Source organism: Mus pahari, chromosome 10 (assembly GCF_900095145.1).
Source record: "Mus pahari chromosome 10, PAHARI_EIJ_v1.1, whole genome shotgun sequence".
In the NCBI taxonomy this organism is placed as follows: Eukaryota; Metazoa; Chordata; class Mammalia; order Rodentia; family Muridae; genus Mus; species Mus pahari.
The window spans coordinates 104,462,071-104,468,133 of record NC_034599.1 but is presented as its reverse complement, the minus strand read 5'-3'; the positions used below and the strand labels follow the sequence as shown (position 1 = coordinate 104,468,133).

General features: G+C 44.2%; 2 pseudogenes; one reads left to right on the top strand and one right to left on the bottom strand.

The window, feature by feature from the left end:
* Window positions 1-223: 223 nt before the first annotated feature.
* On the bottom strand, window positions 224-281 carry LOC115064868 (annotated as a pseudogene).
* A 4,059-nt stretch (window positions 282-4,340) lies between these two features.
* On the top strand, window positions 4,341-4,742 carry LOC110328538 (annotated as a pseudogene).
* Window positions 4,743-6,063: the final 1,321 nt, after the last annotated feature.

Genomic DNA, 6,063 nt, shown 5'->3' with positions numbered 1-6,063 from the left:
TCCTTATGTATAAGTATATATTATATACACATCATGTTATATATAAATATATTTGTATATGTTCTATATGTATATATGTGTATATGTATATATGTATTGTGTGAATATATATATATATACAACTTGGTGGTTTTGGATGCTTGGGAAAGAACAACTCAATGACAGTGATAGGATGCAAGCTGACAGCTCTGTGGTCTGCTCGCGATAGCTCTCTAGACAGCTCATGGGTTTCTGACCAAAGTCAGAAAGCCTTCTAGACAAGATTCTAAAAGATAGCTCTCTAGATAGCTCACCTCTTGCAGACCAAAGCCCAGTCTTTTATTTGCATATCAATTCAACTATTTACCCCCATTTTCTTCTGGTTATCACACGAATCAGCACTTTATGATCTTAGCCCCTTGATTCTTAGAAAAAGGCAGCAAGTACATTTTTAACACAGCAAGTCCTAGGTGGTTTGTTTGCTGGACATAGCACTTTTGGTTGTCAAATCTAGACATAGAGACTATTTGTATGTGAGAAAGTTAGCTTTCTGTTTTCCAACTCTTTCACTGTCTAAGCTTGGCTGTCCTGGAACTTGCTCTGTAGACAGACCTTGATTTCAGAAGTTTGCCTGCCTTAGTAAATACAAACAATAAGCATATCTGGGTGAAACTCCATCCTGAGATCACTACTCCCACCATGCCTGGACCTACATTTGCCCTGTCCCAGGCTGACTTGAACTCAGAAGTCTGCCTGCCTTTTTAAACACAAACAATAAGCTTAGCTGGGTGGGATCCTACTCTGTGATCACCACTCCCTCACTGCCTAGTGCTCCTTTATTACTTGCATCATGAGCCTTGTTTTTTACCTGTTCCTTTTCCTTTACTGACTCATTAGTGCAGCTGCCACTGTTCTTTTAGGTCCATGAAGCCCCTCATATAATTCATATTGCATCCTTATATTTTGCATAGTTAAGAAACCCTATTTATATATTCTTGAACTCATGTTTTCAGAGTGCTTTTCCACAGCCTTAAGGACTGTCCTGAAGGTCACAGCATTACCATTTTGCTGAGGAACATTAGACACATTCTTGCTTTCTGGACTTGTACTGTTTCTAATTATCCTGGAGTCATTTGCCCTGGTAGGGAGAATGTTCCCAGGAACATGAAAAATATGTACATTATTATGCAAAGAAGCCTTATGCCTACAGCAACTGTCAGCATTTGTGGAGACCCATGTACTACTGACTCTGCTCCAGGGGCAAAACTATGTCACGCTGTCCCTTCCATGGCTATGTCAAACCTGGCAATTTATAATAAATATATTATATACTTATGTTATTATATTCTAATATAAATATATATTACATATTTGTATAATTACATCAATATATTATTTGAACACTGTTTGGGGGAGGTTATGGAAACTTCAGGAGATGCTGCCTTGCTGGAAGAAGTGGATAACTGGGAAAAGCCTTGAGATTTTATAGCTCTGTCCCACTTCCTGCTCTTACTCTCTTTGTATCCTGTGTGAGGTTGAAAATGTGATCATCTAGCTTCCTGTTGTTGCTATGCCAACAAGAGGACTCTCTCCCTCTGTAGACACAAACCAAATGGAAGCTTTTCTTAAGTTCCTTTTGGTAGTGGCACTTTATCAGTGACCAATTTATCTATCTATCTATCTATCTATTTCCGGGGATTTGATGATGATATATTAGATCTTTCCTACTGATTCTTTGTATTCTTCCTATGAGACATATACTAAGTGATTCTGTTCATTTAGAACTTATGTATGGCTTGCCACATAGTCCACATCTTAGGCTCCTGGTCTTCTACAACAAAGCCCCATAGATTCAGTGCCCTGTGGGAAACATAAGCTTATTTCTCATAGTTCTAAAGATTAAAGTCCAAGAGAGCAAAGTCCCAGCAGAATGGCTCTGTGATGAGGGCCCTCTTCTTGGTTCATAGACAGTTTTTTTTTTCCTTGTATGATGAAAGGCACACAGTAGCTCCCTGGCTTTTGTGAGGGCGCTAATACCATTTCCAAGGCACGATGATTGCCTCCAAAGGCTCTAATTTCCTATACCATCACATTAAGATTAGATTTCAACATGTGACATTAAAAAATTATTTAAAATCTACTCTTTGTGAATTTTATACATGTATACAACGTACTTTGTCATATCTATCTCCAAATCCCCCTGGGCCAGTTGACTGAGGAAGAAAACACTCGATACGGCTTAACTGATGGGTCTGCTCCATACAGTGGAACTGATGGGTCTGCTCCATACAGTGGAACTGACGGGTCTGCTCCATACAGTGGGAGTAACCAGCTCTACTACCACAGCCAATTCCACTCAGGGTGACTCTGTGGGACATCGATGAAAGATAGCTCACCCTGGGGCAGAAGCCAGGTGAATGGATTTCACTGCAGCTTGATCTACATCAAGAGGTGGCCGGAAACTTAAATCTCCAGAGACTCGCTTTTCCGGATGATCTGAAAATGAATAACAGTGAAGGAGGGTGGGGTATGGTTCCACACCCTCTGCTTCTTCCCTCTCAGAGTGTCTAGACATGGCTGCACACCAGGCTGGAAGGATGAAGTGGAGCTGGGAATGGGTGGAGGTCTGTAGGAATCCAGTCCAGCTGGGAGTGGGGTAGAGGGGGCTACTTCTCCTAGGATCTTAGTGTCACAGTTCTTTGAGGTGAAGGCTTTCTCCAATGATCTTCAATGAAACAGTTCTCTGAGACAATCTTAGCTTGTATACACACCTCCATTCAGCGAGGGCTTGCATGTACTTTATTCAGGGTGAACCAAAGGTTATGCAGTTCGGGGGAAGTGGGTGAGAAAAGCCAGGGTGGTCAAAGATCATAAGGTATTGAGATGCCTCATTAGCATAGGGAGGCTCTCCAGGAACCTCAGGCTGAGAGGCTCCTCAGGTAGCAAAGAGGAAGCCCCAGTGACCCAGGGGAGTGACCCAGGGGAGTGACCTCGGGAAGTCTGCCACAGTGCACCAAGCTCAGGGCTTTCCAGTAAGTCAAACTTAGCAGCAGGGTTTCATGACAGCAGGGGGCTGGACCTCACGAAACAAGAATAGAATACTATTGTCTCCCTGTGAATGTTCATTTGTGCAGGCAAAGAACACCTCCTGTAGAGGTGGTCTCAACACTCAGTGTACAAAATGTCACTCACAGCTATCAGTCAGACTCATTTCCCAGCCACGCAGGGTCTACCCGATGGACTTGTGAGCAAAGAGGCCCATAATGGCTGCATTACAGAGGCTGTGTAGAAGCTTATCAACTCGGACTCCCCAAGACCAAGGCAGGAAGTCAGAAGCACCCAATGCCAAGTGGGTAATGAGTCCATTCCTCTGAGAACAGTTCTCTGAGGGACCAGTCAGCCACCAGGTGGCAGGTTGATTCCACTGTGTCCCTTCTACCATAAATGTGGGTTTGTTTTCTCCACTTCTGCTTCTCCTGTTCCTAGGCTCTTGGGACAACATAATCACCCCGGTGGAACGCCCGCTCCACCCCCCGAGTGTGTGTCTGTTGGGTGAGTTTATTACATTGCAAAGGAAGTGTAGTTGGCAAGAGGTTGAGGGCAATACGGTTTATGTGGCTTATCAGAGTCAGAATTGAAATAAAGAGTAGAACAAAAAAAGAATGGAAATGAAATGGTGTGGGGATATGCTTGAAAAAAAAAATTAGTGCAGGGCATGCAGGTGACCTAGCTCAAGTGCTTTTTAAGGCGCTCTTGAGATAATTCATTAGCTCACAAATCCACTAATAGCATAATAATAATAATAATAATAATAATAATAATAATAAAGCCTAGGTCAGCCTTGAACTTTCTGTTTAACCCAGGCTGGCCTCAAACTCATAATTTTTCACCCTCAGACTCACAAGTGCTAGTGTTACAGATGCGTGCCACGATGCCTGGCTTCAGTGAATCCATTCTGGAGAGTGAAGACCTAATCAGCTCTTAAAGGAGCCTCCTTACCCTACCTCTGTGTAGCTCATAAGAAATCTCACAGCCGGGCATGGTGGCACACGCCTTTAATCCCAGCACTCGGGAGGCAGAGGCAGAGGCAGGCAGATTTCTGAGTTCAAGGCCAGCCTGGTCTACAGAGTGAGTTCCAGGACAGCCAGGGCTACACAGAGAAACCCTGTCTCGAAAAACCAAAAAAAAAAAAAAAAAAAAAAAAAAAAAAGAAACCTCACAGTTCAGCTTGGAGACTATAAATGATAATCCCACCTTAGTGAAACCCAGACCTCAATTTCCCCATTGGTGCCACTAAATGGTTACGATGCCCAGGGGTGTGCTGGTTGCAGTTTAAAAGCCACATCAGGACAATCCCTCGCGCCCTTGCTTTCCAACTTGGGCCCTGCAGAATGGCTTCCGAAAAGAAGGATGGCAAGAGGAAGAAGGGCAGTTCTGCCATCAACGAGGTGGTGACCCGAGAATACACCATCAACATTCACAAGCGCATCCATGGAGTGGGCTTCAAGAAGCGTGCTCCTCGGGCACTCAAAGAAATTCAGAAGTTTGCCATGAAGGAAATGGGGACTCCAGATGTGCACATGGACACCAGGCTCAATAAAGCCGTCTGGGTCAAGGGAATAAGGAATATTCCATATCGCATCTGAGTACGTTTGTCCAGAAAACGTAAAGGATTAAGATTCACCAAACAAGCTCTGCACATTGGTAACTCACCTGCTACCACGTTCAAAAATCTACAGACAGTCAATGTGGATGAGAACTAACCTGCTGAATGTCAAATAAAGTTGCAGAACTGAGAAAAATACAAATAAAAAATAAAAAACAAAAAACCCGGTCACATCCGTTTGTGTAGAGAATGAAGAATCCCAGGTCGTTGCAGTTGCCAGTCTCTGATGTATAAATATTCCCACGATGGCTGATTTCAGGCTACCCAGGAACTCTCTGATCACTGAAGTTAGAAAAGATGTCTCTTGTCATCTTTGCAGAAGCTGGTGCATCACGGAGGCCTCCACAGCTAGCCTGTTCCTCGCTCTCCAGTCTGGAGGGAAGTGGAGGACTTCCTGTGTTTCTGACAAGTGTGACCTGATGGCTGAGCTGAGCAAACCCAGTACCATGTATGGAAGGGCTGGAGTCAGGGGCGGAGGGGAGGAAGATGGATCCTGGGGCTGGAGAGATGGAGCATTGACTAAGAGCACTTGTGACCCTTCAGAGGACCAGGGTGGGGTTCTGTTCCTAGCATGCACACAGAGTCTCACGACTCCGTGACTCCAATTCCAGGGGCAAGATGCCCTCTTCTGGCCTCCACGGATACTGCGTGCGCATTTGGTGCACGTGTGTACAGGCAGGCCAAAAACATCCGTATACATAAAAATAAAAGTAACCAAATGTTTTCTTAGAACTGATCAGTTTTATGAACTAGCTCTGGCTCGTATCAGATGGATTTCTTTGCTTTTATCAGCCTCAGTCTCTGTCTGTGTGTCTTTGAAGAGTATGCCCTCTCGTAGAATTCTGAAGCACAGCCTTGTGTGGTACCCCTCTTCCGGCCACGTGATTCCTTCATCGGGGGTCCCCCTCCTCAGTGTATTCAGAAGCTACATTTTTTTAAAAAAAATTGCTGTATTTTATTTATCTTTTTAGCTTGGAATGGAAAGCATATGACTGCATCATGGCTTTGCAGAATAGACCTGGAGTCTCACACTCAGAGATCCTAATGGTATCCTTTTCAGACGTGACATCCTTCATCTGTGTGGGAGCATTGCACAAGGGGGAATGTTGGAAGGTAAGACATCATGAAGCTATGGTCCACACTGGTTTAAACAGTCCAGGCAAGTGTGCTGGGGATATTGACTCTTTTTCTTAAATGACCCTTTACAAGGGACATTGAGAACTGGAAGCTCTGGGCTAGCTACCCAATTAAGCTAAATGAACAACAGAATCTAAGAACAATAAGCCTCTCAGACCATAGGTCGCAAATTCAGGACATCTGGCCTGTGACCATTTGATGGCTGAGCTGTGAGACAGCTACTGTGGAACTGGGTCAATGTCACTGATGTTCTCTCTGGCTTCCTTTTGGTCTCCTTCCCC